The sequence below is a fragment of the Hyaena hyaena genome, unplaced genomic scaffold (genome assembly GCF_003009895.1).
Source record: "Hyaena hyaena isolate Hyena2069 unplaced genomic scaffold, ASM300989v1 scaffold_629, whole genome shotgun sequence".
NCBI classification, from domain to species: Eukaryota; Metazoa; Chordata; class Mammalia; order Carnivora; family Hyaenidae; genus Hyaena; species Hyaena hyaena.
Window position 1 is genome coordinate 204,051 of NW_024081262.1, and position 21,740 is coordinate 225,790.

General features: G+C 39.2%; 1 long non-coding RNA gene across 1 annotated transcript; it reads right to left on the reverse strand.

Annotated features, from left to right (window-relative positions):
* Positions 1-69: 69 nt before the first annotated feature.
* On the reverse strand, positions 70-6,413 carry LOC120249161. The gene is made up of 4 exons (XR_005532787.1): positions 6,309-6,413; positions 5,861-5,917; positions 5,263-5,354; positions 70-157 (listed from the first exon to the last, which is right to left on the reverse strand). It is a non-coding gene; the product is annotated as an uncharacterized LOC120249161 (long non-coding RNA).
* Positions 6,414-21,740: the final 15,327 nt, after the last annotated feature.

Below are 21,740 nucleotides of genomic sequence, written 5' to 3' on the forward strand. Positions count from 1 at the left end.
AGGGTGTTTCCATACTTTTGCTGTGTGCATGTACAGGCATTGCCTTGAATAGGAATGATTCTCACCAAGCCAGGGAATGACTTCCTTTGGGAGGGGAGAGAGAGGAAGAAAAGGAAGCAGGTAAGGGTTTTTAGCTGTAGCTGTAATATATTGTTTCCTAAGAAAAAAGAAAGAAAAAGATAAGATGTAGCACACTGGAGCACTACAGGTAGCAAATTGTTAATATCTATCTGTTTTATTCCGGGTAGTGAATTAATGAGTGTTTATTATATTCAGTATAATTTAAAAGATAAATAAATATAAAAAAGAAATACATTAAAAAGTCAACGGACACAGTTTTATCCTGGAATGTATAAATTGTTACCAATGGAGTGGAATCTGTCCTCTTGAATTTTTCATAATGAACTTTTTTTCATGACCAATGTATCTTACATTGTGACATATCCTAGTTATTCTGGGTATAAAAAGTCAATGGAGCGCCTGGGTGGCTCAGTTGGTTAAGCATCTGATTTCGGCTGAGGTCATGATCCCAGGGTTAGTGAGTTCAAGCCCCACGTCAGACTCTGCTGACAACTCTAAGCCTGGAGCCTGCTTTGGATTCTGTGTCTCCCTTTCTCTCTCTACCCCTCCCCCACTCCCTCCCTCCCTCCTTCCCCCCCTCTCAAGAATAAATAGAGATTGAAAAAATAATAATAATAAAAAAGTCAAGAGTCAGCCTTTCCCTTAATAAGTGTTACTCTATCAGTGACAGCGGGGCTCTGCAATGTTTTCTTGTAAGAATCCATTTGTTGTTGTTTTTCTTGTTGTTGTTTATTTGCTTTTTCCTGCTGTTCTTGTTTTTGCTGTTGTGATTGGAACTAGCGAGTTTTGAGTAGTAAGAAGCATGTACCAGAGCCCCTTTAAAAATAACTAGATATTGTTTGTATGTTAAAGAGGAAAGGGTTATGAGGCATCCAGCAATTCATCTCATCAAACTCTGCGGCTAGTAGGACTTGCCTAATACAGGGCACCAAGGGAATAAGCATGCTTTTGCCTTTATTTTACTCATATTTTACAAAATAAAGGGAACTTGGCTTTGGACAGGAAATAGCTACGCTTTGGAAATAGTTGTGAGGCTTATCCCATTCTTTAACTTTAATGACTTTCCCTGGTATTTAATCCCATTTTTCCTTTCTTCTGTGCCTATACTTATTTGTATGCTCTCAGGATAGCTAAGAAAACAAACAAGGCTATGAAAACATAGCTTACACCAGGTTCGCCTGGCTAACGGGGCAGGTGGACATGTACCCCTGCCCCCTTGTGGCTTGATTACAGAATTCCGGCTGTGGTTACCCACCCCCATGGCTCATTACCCTGCCTCTGAAATTCTGGGAAACAGACTGTCTGAGATTCAGCTCTGCTACTTGCTGTAAAATAGATGGACATTTTATTAGCGACAGGGCTTTATCTAACTGAGAGCATTTGCTTCTTAAAGAACTGGGGGCTCCAAGATGTGTCCGCTCACAGATGGCCTGAGAAGGCATGGGCTTCAAGCCCGCAGGCAAGTCTGCAAAGTAGGTCATGAGCCCAAGCAGTAGGCACTTGAGAAAAGCCATAACTCGGGAAGGCAGCTCTTCCTTCTGAACTTCTTACAGGATTTCCAAGACAAGCCCTTGTCGGCACCAAATGATCATCGTTTCAAGACAATGAAAAAGGCCGTGTATTATCAGAGAATGTCTATTGGGTGGAATTTTGAACAGAGTGGGATGTGTGATGCCACAAAGAGGGAGGCAACTTGCTACTGTTAAGATGGAAGGAGCAAATTTTAATGTTAAACAAAGACCAAAGAAGCATTTCGTGGCTGGACTGTCACGGGGGACGTTTCTGTAAGACAGGGCCCAGATGCGAGCGAGTCTAGGCACTAAATTGTTCTCCTCAATCTATGACAGTACTGAAGTCACTTACCTGTCCTCATTTAATTTAGTCCCTCAAAATGCACTTTTCCAACATTTCTGTTTACCGAGAATGGGCTGCAAACACAATCACTCTCTTCGGATTAAGGGGAAAAAATCATCTATGTTTGGGTCATTTTCATTATACAGACAGAAAAACCGAGGTACCCATGAATTAAAATTGTATGTCACAGATCTCAGAGTAAATCAGTAGCAGAGCAGGAAACAGAATCGAGAGCGTCTTGTGCCTTAGATAAGAATTCTTGTCTCCAGAGCAGACTTTCTCTCTGTAGCAGTAATGAACTGCTTCACTGCTTCCTAATGCCCCATGTGCCTTAGTCAACTTGTCCTTCTAGGATGCTGGAGGCATCAGGTCACTGTGTCACAATGCAGTGTCAAAATGTCACAATAATATCAGCTAGGTGATGACAACAGGGATGCAAGCCAAGGACCGCAGAAACATAATACTTTCACCATGCAGGATATAGATGGCATTGTTTTCTGTATCGATATTCAAAACGGTGCTTGGAAATAACATAGAAACAAAAAAATAAAAATAAATGTTTGCCCCGCCCTGTAAAATGGTTTGTCATCACCTACTTCCTAGCCTCAGCTTTTCATCAGGCATTCATATTTGATTTATAGTTTGAAAACTGTAGAATAAGGAAAAGGCTGCATTTACGTTAATATTGTAATTGCACGGGTAACTGCACAATAATCATGGCTCTTGCCTTCTACTTTATAATTATAGACTGTGGGAGTGCCTGGGTGGCTCAGTTGGTTGAGCGTTGGACTCTTGGCTTCAGCTCAGGCCATGAGCCCAGAGTCAGGGGATCAAGCCTTGCCTCTGGCTCTGTGCTGAGTCAAGATTCCCTCTCTCTCTCTCCCTCTCTCTCTCTCCCTTTCTCTCTCTCTCTCTTGCTCTCTCCCTCCCCCTCCCTCCACTTCTTCCTCTCTCTCACTAAAAGAGAGAGAGAGAGAAAGAAAGAATATAAATGATCAGATGTATGATATATTGTAATATGTGATATATGTGCAAGATAAGTACCATTCTTTTATTTCAAAAATAAAGCTGGGGTGCCTCGGTAGCTCAGTCAGTTAAGCGTCGTCTGACTCTTGATTCCAGCTCAGGTCATGATCTCAGAGCTTCGTGGGCTCAAGCCTTACAGGGGCTCTGTGCTAGCAGCACGGAACGTGTTGGGGATTCTCTCTCTTCCTCTTTCTGGCACTCCCCCACTCATGCTGTCTCTGTCTCTCTCAAAATAAATAAACTTCCAAAAAAAAAAAAAGGAAAAGCTAAGAAGACCTAAGAAAACAGTGTGTGTGTATGCACACGCACACAAATTGTATATATAATGATATACATTTGTATATGTATATATTTCATGACTGTAGTCGAGAGGCAAATAGAACACTAAGCTGTAAAATAATAAAAACTACTTTTTGGGTGCATCATTTCAGTTATATAAAATTAAATAGGTTTTCCTGATGAAATTGATGATAAGATTTGTGAATAGATTGATGGATATAGATATATAGATCATACATATTTCTCCACTATTTGGTTTTCCCCATCCCCTCTGTCTTACCATCTTGCTATTTCTCCATCTAATGTGCCCTCACTCTGCACCCTGCCTTCCCACCCCACCCCCTTTCTGCTGCATGGCTCCATTGAGTCTAAATGACTTTTGACTCATTATAAATTAAGGATAGCCGATTATGGCCCTGATTTAATGTTTCTGGAAATATATTTCTGTGGCCTATCTGAAATCATAGAATCACCCAGGTTGCTCACTAAAAATGCTCATTAATAGGACATAGTCCAGTCCTACTGAAACAGATCTGTTTTTCACAAGCCTCCCCCTCTCCCATTTTTATGCATATTCAAACCTGAGAACCTCTTCCCTAAAGCAGTGATCCTCAGCACAGATGTGCACTGACCTTGGAAGTTTCTTACAAATGCAGGCAAAGCCACTGTACCTTGTGTATATGCCACGTATACCAGTATACATCACACACCTTGGTGGTGATGTGATGCATACTAGACTTCAAAGTATCCCATGATGTGCCAACTTGGAAATAATGACGTCATACCCAAGGAGTATCTGTGGCATAAGGGCTGAGAATCACTGCCATGGAAGTCACTGTTAGTGATGGGGGATTTGCTTCCCCAGGAATGTGTTGAAGTATGAATATGTTGAGAACAGTTGTTACACCCTGGATTCTGTGATGCCCCTGAAAACAAATGGTTCGAATTCAAAAATGACATTACATGTTTAATTTATTTTTACATCATAAAAAGATTTAGTTATATGTAACATAGAAACCAAGTAAATGCCTTATGTAACGGAAATGATTAATCGACATCATAAACTGTTTTCTGGTTATAGTCCACCTAATCATTTTGAGAGGCAAATATGTATACAAAATGCTAATGTTTAAAATTGCTACCTGTGGTGGCCATGAAAACGTACCACTCATATCAGAGAGCATAATTGACTACCGGGCCCTAGCTGCTACCACTCTGGACCAACCAAGCACCGAAGCCCCACCCTTGGCTGGCTGCTCCCAGCCTATGCCTGATCCCAGAGAGGTTAAAAAGGTGGTCTATTCCTGTGACACGTAGAACTCCTGATATAGTGACTTTGGCTCAAGGGCTTCCCACTTGGCCTGGCCAAATCCCTCTTGGGACCCATTATAGTCCATAATTTTTCCTATACGATCTTCCTTTCTTCACTCTCTGCTTCCACAGGTGTTAGACCTACATCATGATCTGGCTCAAGGCTCTCTCTGCCTCCTCTTGTTCCCTTTTCCCATCTTCTCTTATTTTCTTTACTATTAAGTTTCCTGCTCATCTAATCTCATCCTGACATATACTTCTATGCTTCATTGAAAGCACTACTCATTTTGTTTCTATCTGCTCCAACACACACACACACACAAACACACACACACACACACACACGCACACACCACTGGTAGAATGCTGATGCTCTCCTCAAACTACCTTCTTCCTGACCATCAGAATGGCTCCCTTCTGAGTGTCATTCTTAATGGTTTCTTGTGTATGACAATGAATGGTAGTGTACTTTTTAGATGAAATGTCCTCTTTTGATGTTTTAATTATTCATTATTATCTTCCTGTAAATATAATGCTTCAAACAGTAAAGATTCAAAGGATTTCTAAAGACCCATAAGGAGAACTTGTAACTGTGGGAATTTCAGTGCCTAGTCAGGGGGATATTTGGGTCCCTCAGCCAATGCTCTGTAGGTAACTGTCTACTCTGTAGGTAACTCTAACTGTGTAATGAGTGTTAGAATTATTACTCACCTCTTCTTTCCCTTTGTACTCCTGTCTCCAAAGTAATGATGAAAGCTGGGAAGTTTTCCTTCCTCTCCAAATTACCTCAATAATATCATTTCCTGCCATACAAAAGAAAAAAGCAACTTTAAAAGTAGTATTTGTCTGACCTCTGTTGAAACGATGATGTGGGAGAAATTGGGGTCTACTTAATTATGTAGTTTAGTATAAGTAGTTACACTTAAGCATTAGGAGGAAGATAAATGGAGAGGTAGGGAGAAATGCCATGGCTATATAGTCATTGTCCACCATGGCCTACCATAGTGACTATGCAATTAGACTTTCTACATCTCAGCTAATATAGATCGGACATAGGCTAATACCCTAAGCTAGTAACCACTGCAAAAAGATCCTGAATGTTGAACTCTATAATACGTAAGGTCTTCAACAGACATAATAATACTTTCCAATTTTTATTCAGGGTATTCAAGATGTTTCAGAAAGAATTAATAATATTTAAATAGATATGGAAGTGATTACTTAAAACTGATATGTAAATATATCAAATTGGGCCTAACATTCTTTATAATTGTCTCTCTATTTATCCTCAATTAATTTATTTACTTACTCTTTTACTTGCTAAATTTGGAATGAAACTTCATCACTTCCTTTGGATGATTGGTAACTATAGCAATTGGAAGGAAAAGAAAAAGTAAATACGAAAGTAGCTGTAGCTGCTAAGCAAGTCATTTTAAGAACTGGAGTTGCAAATCAATTATTGGAGCTAGTGGTGGGGGTGGGCTTTATCAGTGGTGGGATTATACACTCTTTCATGCAGTGTTTTGCTCACCCATTTTATCCTCTTCTTCACACACGAATTCTTAAATCAGAAAGAATGCCTTTGGGACAGCAGTAAGGACGAAAGGAAATGTAATAGTGTCTTACTGCTAAAGAAAATAATCTGACTTGTTAGTTTCTCAAATCCTATTATATCTGAATCCAAGCTACCTTTTTGATTCTATATTTCTGCTACCTTCTATACATACTGTATATCCCAGCCAAACAGAAAAACTCACTTTTCCTAGAGCACTAGGTAGACCAACTCACTTCTGAGCCTTTTTGCTCATACTATTCCATCTTCTTGGAAATCATTAAGATGTAACCCTCAGCCTCTGGTAACCACCAGTCTACTCTGTTTCTAGGAGTTCAGCTTTTTAAGATTCCAAGTATAAGTGAGATCATAGAGTATTTGTCTTTCTCTGTCTGACTTATTTCACTTGGCATAGTAATGACTATAGTTAATAATATTGTTTTGTATACCTGAGCATTGCTGAGAGTAGATTTTAAATGTACTCCCCTTCCCACACACACAGCTAACTATGCGAGTTGATAGATGTGTTAACTAACCTTACTGACATAATCATTTACAATATATTTACATGCCCAATTATCATCTTGTACATCTTCAACCTATACAATATGTCAGTTATATCACAATAAGCTTGGAGAAAGAAAAAGATGCAGCCCATCTCTTAAGGACCAATTTAAACCTCTCCTTTCCATGATGATTCCCTTGACTACCTAGCAGGACATGACCCCTAAACAAACACAATACAGGACAGTTTATAAGCTGGAGCATGGATCGAAAACCCAGCGGTACTGCTGTGTTTTCACAATTTAAACAAGTCACCTAACATTTCTGAGCCTCGATGCCCTTGTCTTCTAAATGAGGAAAACAATCGTTTCAACAAAGGTTTGTCTGGGAAATTAAATGAGTTATCATTATGCCTATGATTTTAGTATCAGTTTATCCCAGATAGGTGAACAGTGTAATTGTTTGCAATAGTTGTCTTTCTTTGTTTGTAAGCTCCTTGTGGTTAAGCATCTGTTGTTTCATCTCTCTGTCCACCATAGTTACATATGAATGGTACATGTTCAATGACTTCTCCTTTTTTTGTTTTTGTCTTTGGATAAATAGATGAAACACAGAGGGAATTACTTCTAACTTTTTTATCTATTCTCACAATAGGTAATCCTCCTATTTGGGGATAAAAGTAATAGGCATAAGAACAGTGACTTTCATAAGATGACAAATGAGAAATTTACATTTAGGAGCATCAGGGAGGACATACCTGGTTATGACTTATTGGAGATAACTTTTGGGGTAGCTTTCATTCATCCTATCCTTAGGCAGCTGCTTCCTAAGCTTTTTTTTCTTTTTCTTTTTTTAACAACAACAACAACAACAACAAAACACTTTAGGTAGAGCTAAAAGTCAACAGATTCCAGTAAGTACTAGAGTGAAAAAAGGAGAGGATGGAGGTTGCCAAGCGAGAAGATACCCAGGAAACTCTAGTAGTGGGGATATATACCAGGCTTGGATGCTGCCTCCCGACAGAGGTCAAGTCCAGTTAAGCTGGCAGGGCTGGTGTCCTTTCAGATTTCAGTCCATTGCACTAGACTCAAATCTGCCTGCATTCAACTTGCTCTTCAAGCCAAATAAAATGCTGTCCTCATCGTTAGCGAAAACATACCGGTATGTGTTAGATAGGAATCCTACCTGAACATAAGAATTGTCTGTCTATATATGATTGGGGATTGCAGGTTTTCAAACCTCTGAATGTTTTTAACATGCACACCTGAGCACATCTTTAATTTGACCATAAAAAGTTAATGGTAAATGGGTTATGAGACAGAGTTTTGCTTAGCATCTTTGTAAGTACATTCTCATTCTGTCAGTGGTGTAGAAAGGTGCCACTACATTCCTGAGGCCTTTGTTTTCTCTTTACCCTCATTCATGATGACTCCTAGCAGAGGACGGAGTAATAAGCCTGCTTTAGGAGCCATATATCCTCAAGCGATTATCACAATGCCACCAAGAATGGAGCCCAAGGCAGGGGAAGTAAGAGGAAAAACATGTTACATTTTAGTTATTATTTGAAATATTAACTATTTTAAAAATGTAGGTTTAACTCCATTCACATTGAGTTAAATCATTAATTTATCATAGGCAGTAAAGCCTCCTTAGAACATCCTTGGGTTTTCTGTATCTATATTCTTAGGAAAGCATGCGGTGTGTTCTGGTACTGTGATAGTACAGGGAACACTTATTTTCATGCCATTCTTTATAACCATTCTTATGATGTAGAGATTGTGATGGTTAAACTACTAGGGAGTCCTTATAATTTGTTATGGATCATTTCAGTGGTCATTATAATGCCTTAAGTTAGTGCTCCTGGATTTATTTAGTGGTACTGCACTATAGAGCTCACAAAGTACAAATCCGTATTGTAAACATTGCCTGGGCTCACATGTAAACGAGAGAAGATATCAAGTAACCTATATCCCAATCTCCTAACTTTCTAACCCATTCCATGTAGTGGTACAACAGTCTCTTTAGAAACTATATGTTCCCTTAGGGCTGGGGCCGTGGACCATTCACCTCTGAATACACAGAGCTATGTATGGTAAGTATGTAATAAGTAGTCAGTAATTAATCGTCAAAAGGAACTTCCTAAATGAGTCCATTTTGTTGCTTTAAGGAATTAATTTGTACTAATTATCCCCATATAATGCATGATCTCATTTCGGATATTGGCCGGGTGAGCATCATATAAGTTCTATGGCCATATGAAAGATGCATTTCCTAAAACATGCAGCAAAGTTACTGCAAAGCTTTCTATTGGGAATAACTGCTGGGTGTTCACTACATGCATCAGACATTATGCTAAAGTCTCTGCTTGGATTTTCTTGTTTAATCCACACATCTACCCTACTGAGGACTATTACTAACTTCAGTTTACAAATCAGGAAGTTGAGGTCCAGTTGAATAACACTGTAGCTATTGTTTAGCATTTTCCCAAAGTCACAGCTAATAAGTGACCTTGATTTCAAAATAGGGAAGTCTGACTTTACATCCTAAAGTCTTAGTAGCCATTTTGCTGTAGGGCCTTTTAAATACTCAGAAAATGCATCTTTGGCATAAGAAAACCACATGGGAACCATATGTTTCTAACCATACACTTCTTCATTTATTCATTCATTCAGTAAATATTCATCATGCTTCTACTCTGTCCAATTTTTCAACAACCTCCTGCTGGAGTTTCAAACCTAAAATGAGGGACCACTCCTGCCTTCAGTGTGTTCGTAGCTTTGTAGAGGGTGATCTGACATGGTGAGGACTATGCCACGAGTTTGAACGTGGGACAGTGAGGTCACCTTCAAGGGGTCTTCAGTTGACCCAGGTTGATTTGGGGTTGCTTTGCAGAGGAATTGAGGGATTGTCTTGGAGAGTGAGCAGGAGTTTGCCAGGAGCACAAGACTGGGACTGTTCAGGCAGAACTCTCTGCCTAGAGATGTGGAGAGATGCAAAGATGAGAAATATTAAGGCTGACATCTTTGGGCAAATTGAAAGTGGAAAGGCAAAACCACAGAATGTGGGCAAAAAACGGTCATATGCTCACCAAAACTATGTAGAAGCTCACATATGCCATTCACAGAGCCCAGATTTCAAACACCAGTTCTCCTACAGTCAAACATAGCAGTCTAGCCTCATAGTTTGAGCTGGTAGCAGCTCAAGGTAAAAACATACTGCTGCATCTATCAAAATGCTAGAATTTGCCTCCTCTTGCATTCACTGTCCTTTCACAGACACATTTCACTTTCAGTTTCTTACATTAGTTCTGTAAGGAAATTTTAATTCATTGTTCCAGCAATTCCAGGTTGACCAACAAAAAGAAAAAAAAAAACAAAAAACTACGGGCTTCATGTTGATGGTAAAGATGATGGATGTTCCCTTCTTTTTGAATAGTTTTGCCAGGCATGATTGATTTAATAATAGGTAGGTTTCATTTTAATGCTAGTGATAACTGGGGGAAGAAGAGTTGGCAAGGAGACTAAGAGAGTGGTACTCTATAGCAGGTATTTAACGAAGACAGCATGAAAATCAATATTAATCCTTTGCTGGCAGCTGAAAATTTCAAACAACTTAAACAGACGAATGGGCCGTAATGTCAGTCAGTAGTATTAGTCTATTCATTGGCTCCCTCTTGGACTAAATGAGAACTGTTGTTGATTAAAAATCCATTCCAGGGATGCCCGGCACGTGTAAAGCAGTTTTTATTTTCCCCGGGGGCAAGGGGATGTTCCTCCCTTTGCCTTTTCAGGTCTTACTTCAAGCCCATCAATTTCCAGGGACCTGTCTGTGGGCAGAATCCTTACAGGCCTTTTCAGCTCCTGGGCTGGCTGTTTCCTACCTAGACAGCAGGTGACCTCCCCACCCAGAGGGTGCGTCTCCCACACACAACAGAGATAACCCAAGGCTCTGACAGCTGAAGGGACAAGTCCTATAGAACAAATCAAACCTCAGGCATGGCTCTGTGGCTGCATTTCTTGTCCTTATCTGTGCACGAGGGTAGAAGACACATCATAGGAAAGCTGTGAGAAAAATTAAGAAAGAAAGCACTGTGAACTTTCTATATGTTGTACCTGGTAAACATCTCCTGGGATGATTATTATAATTTAGTTGGTCTGTCTGGGTTGGGGACGTACAGGCATAGAGCTTACGTTAAGGTAGGCCTGAAGCTGACCAGAGTGCTGGAATGCTTGGAAAAAGGAGCCTTGATCCAGCCAGTCTCCCAGGAAACATTTAGGAATTTCCTGTGGTCTTACCTGATACTTGCACCTGGTTAGTAGAAAAACACATGCCTGAAATCTCCAAAGCAACTGGAAAAGGTGCAGAAGAGATTAAGACTGCCAGAGTGAATGGTAAACAGGAGCTCCTTGAAGAACGAATTGGAATCTTTATGTCAATCATGGGTAGCTGTGCATCTCTATGGGATCTTGATGGCATCTTCTTTCACTGAGTGTGTTGTAGTGTCCTGATCAATGTAACATATTTATCTAAGGATGTCTGCATGTCTTTGACTTACATTAATGAAACAAATGTGTTTTTTCTTCTGTCTTTTTATGTCTATCAATCATCTCTTTGTAATCATGTGACAATGTCCAGGAAACTCAGTTTACAAAATTGTCCTATTCACAGTAATGATTGGAAAAGATCTAAAAAAATAATATTTTCCCAAGTTCCCTTTGATGAGAAAATGAGGGAGGGAGGCATCCACAGTGTGATCCCCTGCTGTCTCATGTTAGAAAGAATGATATGAGATCATTCAAAATTATAATGGGCTATAATTCTAGGAGTTAGGCCCTGATATCTATTTCACATACTACGGGAAGTAGATTGTTGGTTTCTCTCTAACTATATTCTTTTGAAGAGAGCACACTAAAAGTTTCATTTCTGAAAGCTCACAGAATTAGATGTCCAAAGACCGAATGGATGTTTAATTTAATTACAAAGAACCTCCAAAATGGACACATCATTAACAAGTTTTAAAAAGGGTGAGAAATGAAGAGAATTTCACTCTTATTCACTTCTTACTGTAGTGGAGGCACAAAGTTAGATACATTGCATTGCTATCCCGATGACACACATTTGATAGGTTGGTGTCCTTATATCATATTGGACGAGGCCACTGGGACTTGGACAGGTGACATTACTGGTGAGTGATATAACAAGAATGTATCCAGATGTCCCTGATTCCAAAGCTTATACATGTTTCAATGCACCATATTGTACTTAAAAAAAAATCTAGCATATGATAAAGACAGAATAAACTAGGAGTCCTTCTTGACATCTCCCTTTATTTCACACCTCACCTTCAAACCTTTAGGCTATATCTACACACTGATGTGGAGAGTTCAATCCCCTGCAAGCTATCAGCATCTCTCTCCTGGATCTTGTAATATCTTCCTAACTCGTCTTCCTGGATCTGCCCATGTCCCCATATTCTCTGGCATTGACATAGAAGTTTGAATGGACCTCTTAAAATGTCAGATCAAATCAGTTCTCTGATCAAAACTATCACTGGCTCCCTACTTCATTCAAACAAAAAGACCATTATAGTTCACCAAAGGTGGTGAAGTACAGAACTCCATATCTCCATCCCTCCACAAAAGCAACTACTAAGGTGGCAAAAACTGTCAGAATCAACTTTTGCAGAACTCTGAAATCTAGTCATAACCACAACAACCAAGGGAAATGGATGAGGAAAGATGCTGCTGCAATGTAGTAAGAGAGCCTGGGGAGGGGGAGAGGTGTTGAAAGTAAGCTTTATTTTCAGAGAAATTTATATTTACAGCAAAATTAGGCAAAAAATACAGGAAGTTCCCATAAATCCTCTGACTCCACATAAACACAGCCTCCTCCACACTTAATATTGTGTCCCAGAGTGGTACATTTTTATAATCAATGAACTTACATTGACATATTGTCATCACCAAAGGGTTATAGTTTATATTAAGGTTTACCCTTGTTGTATATTCTATGAGTTTTGACAAACATACACCATTATAGTAAAATACAGAATAGTTTCCTGGCCCTGAAATCCTCTGTGCTCTGCCTACCTCTCCTGCCCTTCACTATAACCCATTGTAGTCAATTGTCTTTTTAAAGTTTTGCTTTTCCAGAATATCATATATTTGGAATCATACAGTAATATAACCTTTTCAGATTGTTTCTCTCAATTAGTAATTAGCATTTATGTTTCCTCCATATTTGTGATCTGTCTTTCTTCTTTGTTGCGGGTGATAACCTAGAAGAAATGGATAAGTTCCTAGAAACATATGACCTCCTAAGATTAAATCTTGAAGAAATAAAATATCTGATCAGATCAATAACAAGTAAGGAGACTGAATCAGTAACCAAAAATCTGCCAGTAAAGAAAAGCCCAGGACCAGATGGCATCATTGGCGAATTCTACAAAACATGTAAAGAATAATTAAGAACAGCCCTTTTTAAATTCTTCCAAAAAACGGTAGAGAAAGAAACACTTTTTAACTTACTGTATGACGATAGCAATCCCTTGATGACATCAGTTGGGTGCAGAAAACAGCATTTGACAAGAGTGAACACCCTTTCATGATTTAAAAAATCAACAAATTGTAAATAGAAAGGAACTTACTTTACATGATAAAGAGTAGTTGGGAAAAGCCTATAGGTAATATACTCAACAGTGTAAAGCTTCCCCTTAAGAGATAAGAAGTAGGACAAGGAGGACTGTTTTTGCTACTTCTATCCAATGTTGTACTGTAAGTTATGGCCAAGAAATTGGGCAATACAAGAAATATAAAGCATCCAAATTGGGGGGGAAAAGTAAAATTATTTCTATTTACAGATGATGCAATATTATATCCATATTATATATTATATCCAATATTATATCCATAAAAATCCACAACAAGCTATTAGATATAATAAATGAATTCAGCACAGTTGTAGAATATAAGATTAAAGGCAAAAACGAGTGATATTTATAAACAGAAGCAACAAACAATTGAATTAAGGAAACAGTTTCATTTACAGTAACATCGAAAAGAATAAAATTCTTAGGGATAAATTTAACAAAGGAGGTGTAAGACATGTATACTGAAACTACTAAAATATTGGTGGAATGAAATTAAAGAAGGTATAAATAAATGAAAAGACCTCCCATGTTCATGGACTGAAAGACACTATTTTTGAGGCACCTGGGTGGCTCAGTTGGTTTAAGCATCTGACTCTTAGTTTTAGCTCAGATTAGGATCCCATGGTTCATGGGTTCAAGCCCCACACCAGGCTCTGCACTGGCAGTGTGGAGCCTGTTTGAGATTCTCTCCTTCTCTCTCTCTACTCCTCCCCTGCTTGCATTCTCCCCCCTCCCACAAATAAATCTAAAAAAAAAAAAAAAAAAGACACTATTACTGAAATACAGTTACCCAAAGCAATCTACACAGTCAATGCAATCCCTATCAAATGTTGTACAGAAATGGAGGTGTTGATCCTGAAGTTCACATGGAATTTCAGAGGATTTCACATAGCCAAATTGGAGAAAGAAAGCTGGAGGACTCGCACTTCCCAGTCTGAAAGTTTACTACAAAGCTACCATAACTCCAGAGTTGTGGGGGCATAAGCACAGACATATAGATGAATGTAATAAAATTAAGAGTACAGAAAGAAACTTGAATCCAAAAAGAAATTTTCCATAAAAGTGCTAGGACTATTCAGTGGGGAAAGAATTTTCTCTTCAACAAAGGGTGCTGGGACAACTGGATATCCATATGCAATAGAAAGAGAGAGAGAGAGAAAGAGAGAAGACCTTTGTCTTCTCCTCACCAAGAAAAATTAACTAAAAATGGATCAAAGACTTGGCAAATGCAAGAGCTAAAACTATGCACCCCTCAGAGTAAAACATAGGAGTGAATCTTCACAACCTTGGGTTTGGCAGTGGATTTTTAGATAGGACACCAAAAGTGGAAGCAACAAAAGAAAAAAAGATAGATTGAACCTTATCAAATTAAAAACTGCTGTACATCAAAGGATACTATCAAGAACGTGGAAAAGATGAAATTAAATGATTGGGTACAACTCTTGCAAATCATATCTTTGAGGAGGATGTAGTATCCAGATTATAGAAAATTCTTAAATCTCAACAACAAAAAGGCAAACAACCCAATTAAAAATTAAGCAAAGTCTTTGAATAAATATTTCCCTAAAAAAGATATTCATTCACATGAAAGGATGCTCAATCTCACTAATCATTGGGGAAACACAAATTAAAACCACAATGACATACCACTTACCCACGAACATGCTATAATAAAATTAAAAAAAAACAAAACAACAAAAATAACATGTGCTGGTGAGGGTGTGGAGAAATTGGAACACTCATGTTGCTGTTGGTAATGTAACCTGTGTAGAAAATGGTATGGTAGTTCCTCAAAAAGTTAAACATGGGGCTCTTGTATCACTCAGAAATTCACTTCTAGGTATATACCCAAAAGAATTGAAAACAGGTATTCAAACAAAACTTACACACAAATATTTATAAAATCACTATTTGCAGTAGACAAAATGTGGAAACAACCCAAATGCCAATTAGTTGATGAATGGTTAAACAAAACGTGGTATAGTCCTTCCATAGTATGTTATTTAGCAATAACAAATGATATTCTACAACATGGATGAACCTTAACACATTATGCTACATGAAAGAAGCGAGACACAAAAGCCCATATGTTATGTAGTTCCATTTATAGGAAATGTCCAATATAGGCAAATCCAGAGAAACGAAAGGCAGGTTGGTGGCTACCAGGGACTGAATGGGTGGAAGAATGGGGAGTCACTTCTTAATGGGTATGGGGTATCCTTTAGGGGTGATGAAAATGTTTCAAGCTAGGTAGAGGTGATGATAATAATTATTCCTTCATGTTCAGACCCCAGCCACCGCTTGGCAGGAAGTTGAGGAATGTGAAAAGAATACGGGTGTAAATTTACAGCCCTGGAAAAAGAGGTACCTGAACATGTGATCTGGAATTCTGGCTAAAATTCATACCAGACTCCAAATGGAGGTAAAAAGCCTCTAGTGACTTAAGGCAAAATAGCAAGGGAGTGTAGCAACCCATGACTCAGTGAGATCAATGTCAACGTGACTAACTCCACATCCCATATCTGGAGGGCTGTGGTTGCCGACACACTCCCCATCGTTTGCAGGCTCCGTTCAGAAGCTGGGCACGTCCCAGGCTGCAGGTGGCAGACATCAGTGACTCAACAGCCCGCTGCCAGAAGAGGCATGGGAACGTACCTAATTATAGGTCTGGAACTACAAAGTAAAATGGAGAATTGAAGTGCTTACCCAAGGAGTTTGGGAAGAGTAGGATCTTAATACCCCTACTTTCTTTCTTTGACTGTTTGCTTTGGGCAATGACTTTTCTTTAGCCTGAATCTAGAGCAGTGTCTTAAAGGGTACTGTTCTACCATGTTAATAGATGTTATATGGAAAATAGATTCTTTGGAAATGCTGCATTAAATAAAGTTAAACAGGCTTCGTTATTGCAGGACTTCTGTTTTTTTTTGTGTGCTGACCTTTACGAAAGGAATGTAGGGGCGCCTGGGTGGCTCAGTCTGTTAAGCGTGGACAACTTCGGCTCAGGTCAGATTTCACGGTTTGGTTCATGGGTTTGAACTCCTCATCAGGCTCTGTGCTGACAGCTCAGAGCCTGGAGCCTGTTTCGGATTCTGTGTCTCCCTCTCTCTCTGCCCCTCCCCCACTCATGCTCTGTCTCTCTCTGTCTCAAAAATAAATAAACTATAAAAAACTTAAAAAAAAAAAAAAAGAATGTAGCATTTGTCCAAACCTATTTGCCTATAAAAGTCTTGTTTTGTTTCCTTGGGTTTTGTCTTGTTTTAGTAAAATGTCTTGCCAGACTGATACTTCAAGGAATACTTTTTGGGAAATGCTAATCCAGATACTTTCTCCTTGCTTTTTGTGTAACTTAAATCAGAGGCCCTTGAAGTTCCTGGTATAGATATGGTGCCTCTTGAAAATAGTGAGGTGCAAAGGAAAGCCCACCAGGCTTGGAATATACTCACCCAGCAACAAAAATCTAGAGTTAGTTTCTAGATCTATCAGTGCCACTGCATTACCTTGGGCAAGCCTGTTTTTCTCTGTTTTCTAGTTTATAAAGACTTGAGCTAGATGCTCTCAAAGATTTTTCCTTTTAAATCCTCAGAAATTCCAAGTCCTTTGAAGGGGGACATGAGATTTCCCTCCATTTAATGTAAATCTGACAATATTCCACAGAGATTCATGATTCTACCCAACTTTTTTCCAAAATCATTTTTAAAAGTGTTTCATTCTCTTCTTTGATTTAAGACATTTCCTTTATCATGTACTACATTCTCTTTAAAAAAAAAACTTTGGTCTATTTCTGGACTTTCTAGTTTGTTCCATTGTTTTGATGCTGCAGTACCGTACTATTTACTTATGGAGACGTTTTAATTGGTTTTGCAAATAATTTGGTTATTTTAAAATGTTAGCAACGTCCATGTGACTGGTGGGAATAGGAACTACAATTTACTTTTATAACTTATGGCACAATATGAATATTAAAAATGTGTCTGCTGTTATCTAGTTGATGTTCCCGAAGGACAGGTCCATTGGATGGCCCTCTGTGGAATGCCATAGCTGCCCAGAAAGTTACTAAGCAAAAATGAATCAGTGCACATTTCATCACACTGTCCTCATCTCAGTTTGGGGAAATGAAGTCAACAAGCTGTCCCCTGATCAGCCTTCTGGACTGTGTAGCCAACTTTTCATTACTTGCTTGACCACCTGGATCATGAGCATGGCTTTCTCTGGCTTTTGAAATGTAGACGTGGTTCGTTCTTTCTGGCTGGCTGTCCGCTTGGTTTTCTCCATCACTACTTTTAAATACCTCTGCCCTAGGCAGTTTTTAAGTCCTGCATAATGATCTAGGAATTGATGAATGATTACATGAACTGATTACAAAATTAAATATGCCCATTTGCCAATCTGTGTACCCATCTTTAAATAACAGGTTAGCCCTCACCAAATGCAAAAGCCATGTTAATGGCAGGCAAAATATTGTTCTACTTACTGCAGTAAACTGGAAACATATTTAATCGTGCCATCCTCAGGAAAAAAACAAAGATCTTTATATTATGCTTTGAATGCTGCAAATATTCCCATTGTTAGATTCAGAGTCCAGAGTGCTCACCATTACACCATGGAACAGCTGTAAATATTCCCATTGTTACTGATTTTGCATTGAGCCTTTATTGCAAGCCTTCAGCAAAGGATATTTTCTTAAATGACTGATACTAACATTAGTAGGTGACATGGAACTACTTTCTCTCTCTTTTTGAAATTTCAAACAACCTTCATCATTTGTATCTAAATGGAAGACGTTTGTGTTCACTGGCCTACAAGAGTCTTTGGACAATTACAGAAAGTTTTGGTAAACATTATGAAAGCCAATCAGTTTTATTTATCTTACATTTTGGGTTTCAGAAAATATAAAAACAAGACGTATACTACCCGTAAAATTTTGTTTGTTTTTTTATCTCCAGACATTTATTTATTTATTTTTAAATATTTTTATTTATTTCTAGGGGAGAGAGAGAGAGAGAGAGAGAGTGAGCAGGGGAGGGTCAGAGAGAGAGGGAGATACAGACTCTGAAATAGGCTCCAGGCTCTGAGCTGGCAGTCAGCACAGAGCCCGCCGCGGGGCTCGAACCCACGAACCGAGAGATCATGACCTAAGCGAAAGTCGGACGCTTAACCGACTAAGCCACCCAGTCGCCCCTCCAGACATTTATTTTAACTTCCACCTGGGAGAGATTCAAGTAGCCCTTTAGGATGTCTGCATCAAAATATGCAAGCTGGAAATTAGTTTTAAGGTTGAAGGAAAAGGGAGCTGAGCTAATAAACAAATAAATTAAATAGATAGATAGATAGATAGATAGATAGATAGATAAATGGAAAGGAACCAAATGCTTGATAAGCCTGGCACAATGTCTTTCAGAAGTGAGTGAAGTATTCACAAACTATATTAAAAAGAAGAGGAATATTTAAAATAACTCACACTTCACATCCTACGGATACAGACACAAATCTCAGAAGTAATTAAAATAAAGATATCAAAGGGGAGGGCAAATACCCCTGCAAACTCAGAATGGTAAAATATACACAGCCTGACCTCGGTTACCATTGAATCAAATAAGCTGTTAATTACAAAAGGATGAACACTCTCTGGAGATAACAGCAAACTCCAGGCAGTCAATAGGATGTGATAACATCCAATACAATCAAGAAACATTTGAGTTGAGCACAGGATTATACACGAGGATTGGAGGATTAGGAGACATGGCATTTCTGAGTCTAGTAAACAGAAAGCACAAGATGCCAGCTGAGGAAGGTATGGGATCGGAAAGACAGATGTGATGAATTAATCACTAGGAAAGCAGGGAGATAATGGCACAGTGCTCCTGGCTGGCAGGGAATGAATGCACCAAGAAGACCTCTCTTGCATCTCTAATCTTCCATTATGAATTAAGTGCACGCATGACTATACTATTAAGAAATTCTAAAAACTCTGTAATTGTTGTTGATTTTTGGTTCAGTAGGAGAGTGGCTACTTTATATCACTTAAAAATTATGAGCCAAACTGTGTCCCTTTAAAAATCCTGGTATTATAGTATCGTCACTCATGGTTGAGATTAGAGTTGAAGGCATATTTTAAGACAGAGAGGTTAATTTTGATGAACATGCACACCTGATGTTTATCCTATGCATTAGTTACTTATTGCTGTGTAACAAGTCATGCCAAAGCTCAGTGGCTTCAAATAACACACATTTTGTATCTCATAGTTTCTGTGCATTGGGTATCTGGATGGAGTTTAGCAGGGGTGCCTCTCACAAGGGTTTCTCACAAAGGTCCAGTGGAGGTGTTGAATGGAGCTGTGGTCATCTCAAGGCTCACACTGGGAAGGATCCAGTACCAAGTTCATTCAAATGACCGCTGACAGTCTTCTGATCCATTTCAAGTTCAGTCATGTGGCTGCCGAAGGCCTCAGGTCCTCAATGCCTGGTTGCCTAGATATATCAGTTCCTTGCCAGCAGACTTCATAACCTGAAAGCTTGCCAGCAGACTTCATAACATGAAAGCTTGCTTTTCCCAGAAAGCAAGAGGTCCAGGGAAAAGGGCAGGGGTGTGGGCGGGAGAGACCAAAGGAGAGACAGCCCCAAGATGGAAGTCACAATCTTTTTGTTACCTAGTCTCAGAAGCAACACCCTGTCATCTCTGTTGCATTCTGTTATCTAGAAGATTGTCATCTGTTTTAGCCACTCAAGGAGACAGGATTATATGAAGCCATGAGGATGGGAAGGTGGAGATCATTGTGGGCAATGTTAGAGATGGTCTCCTACATCCTATCAAATATTCATGGGTCAACAGAGCAATATCAAAATACTCATAAAAAGTCCTTTTTCAGTTCCTCACTAGTTCTCTTTAGCATTATAGCTTAGTGTTTATGGGAGTGAAGTATGCATGCACAACAACTATGTAGAGACAAGATTGAGGAGCTTCTTGGAAGGACCTATGACTTATTCCCTTATTCCTCCACCAATATCTAGTGGGGAGTCAAGCTGACATCACAACTCATACTTTCAAGATCTTATTTGACCCTTTGGCAACATGAGCAACCCTCTGGGCTTCTGATGGTATTTTTCATTTCTGGTTTTCCACCTTCCTCTCTGACTTTACCTCTATATATTTTTCTGTCTCTGCTTACGTACTAAATTTTGATATCCTTTATGTTCCTTCTTAGTTTCTCTGTCCACTCTGTTTTCTTTCAGTGGCCTCTGGCAGATGCATACCCTTACCCATGCCTTTGATATTGATGATCACCAGAGAGGCATCTCCAGTACAGAAATGTCCTTAACCCTCATGTGTCTTTTCCATCCACAGACTCCTCATTTCCACTTCATTCTTTCATCCCACAAATCTTGCCCTTTACCATCTTTAGCATCTCAGATAAAGGCAACACTGTAAATCTGTTGTGCCAAAGTAGAAATATGATAGAACCACTTCCCCTTTCCAACAGGAAAATTGGCCAATAATTGTCTTTCTATATAATTTTCTTTTTTAAAAAATTTTTATTCATTTTTGAGAAAGTGTGAGCAGGGGAGGAGCAGAGAGAGAGGGAGACGCAGAATCAGAAGCAGGCTCCAGGCTCTGAGCTGTCAGCACAGAGTCTGATGTCGGGCTTGAACTCATGAGTGGTGAGATCATGACTTGAGCTGAAGTCGGATGCTCAACTGGCTGAGCCACCCAGGCACCCCTATGATTTTCTATATATTTCTTAAATCTTCCTTCTCCCTTCCAGTTCTGCTGCAATGGCTCTGAATTGGGTATATTTCTCAATCTAGAATAACACTGTAGCCTCCCAACTGGTTACTGCCTCCGATGGCAACAATTTCCAACTTGTCTTTGTGTCAACAGAATGATATCTGAATGATTGAAAAGCCCTTCCCTGGCTCCTTGTCACAGTCATGATAAAAATCCAAGCTACTTAGCATTTGTGTGCAAAAAACCTTATGTTCTTTACTTTCTTCTTTGCTTTCATCTCCCGATCTACTCCACATGCATTGACTGTTCTAGTCATTTGGGACCACTTGCAGAGGCCTGAGACTACTTTCTTACACCACTGTGACTGTGCACACACAGCTTCTCAGCCTTGTATTTTTGTCAGACCCCCCTGTAATTGGCTAAAATCCTATTTATTTTCTCTAGCATGATGAAAGAATTGCCGGGTCTAGAAGCTTTCTTTGAATTGCCCCTCTACACACTGCCATCCCCACCACATGCACACACACACGTACACATATACATAGATGTCTCATAGCCGCAGGCTGACCTGAAGGCCCTTCTTTTGTCTTCCTGTAACATCTTGACATACCTGTATCATTGCCATGACCATTCCACACTGTATTCATCTAATTACGTAGGTGTTTTTCCTGTTAGACTGTGAACATCCTGAGGGTTGTTCACATTTTATACATTTTTTGCATTCCTAACATCTAATTCAGAGTCTTTCATAAAACAGGGCA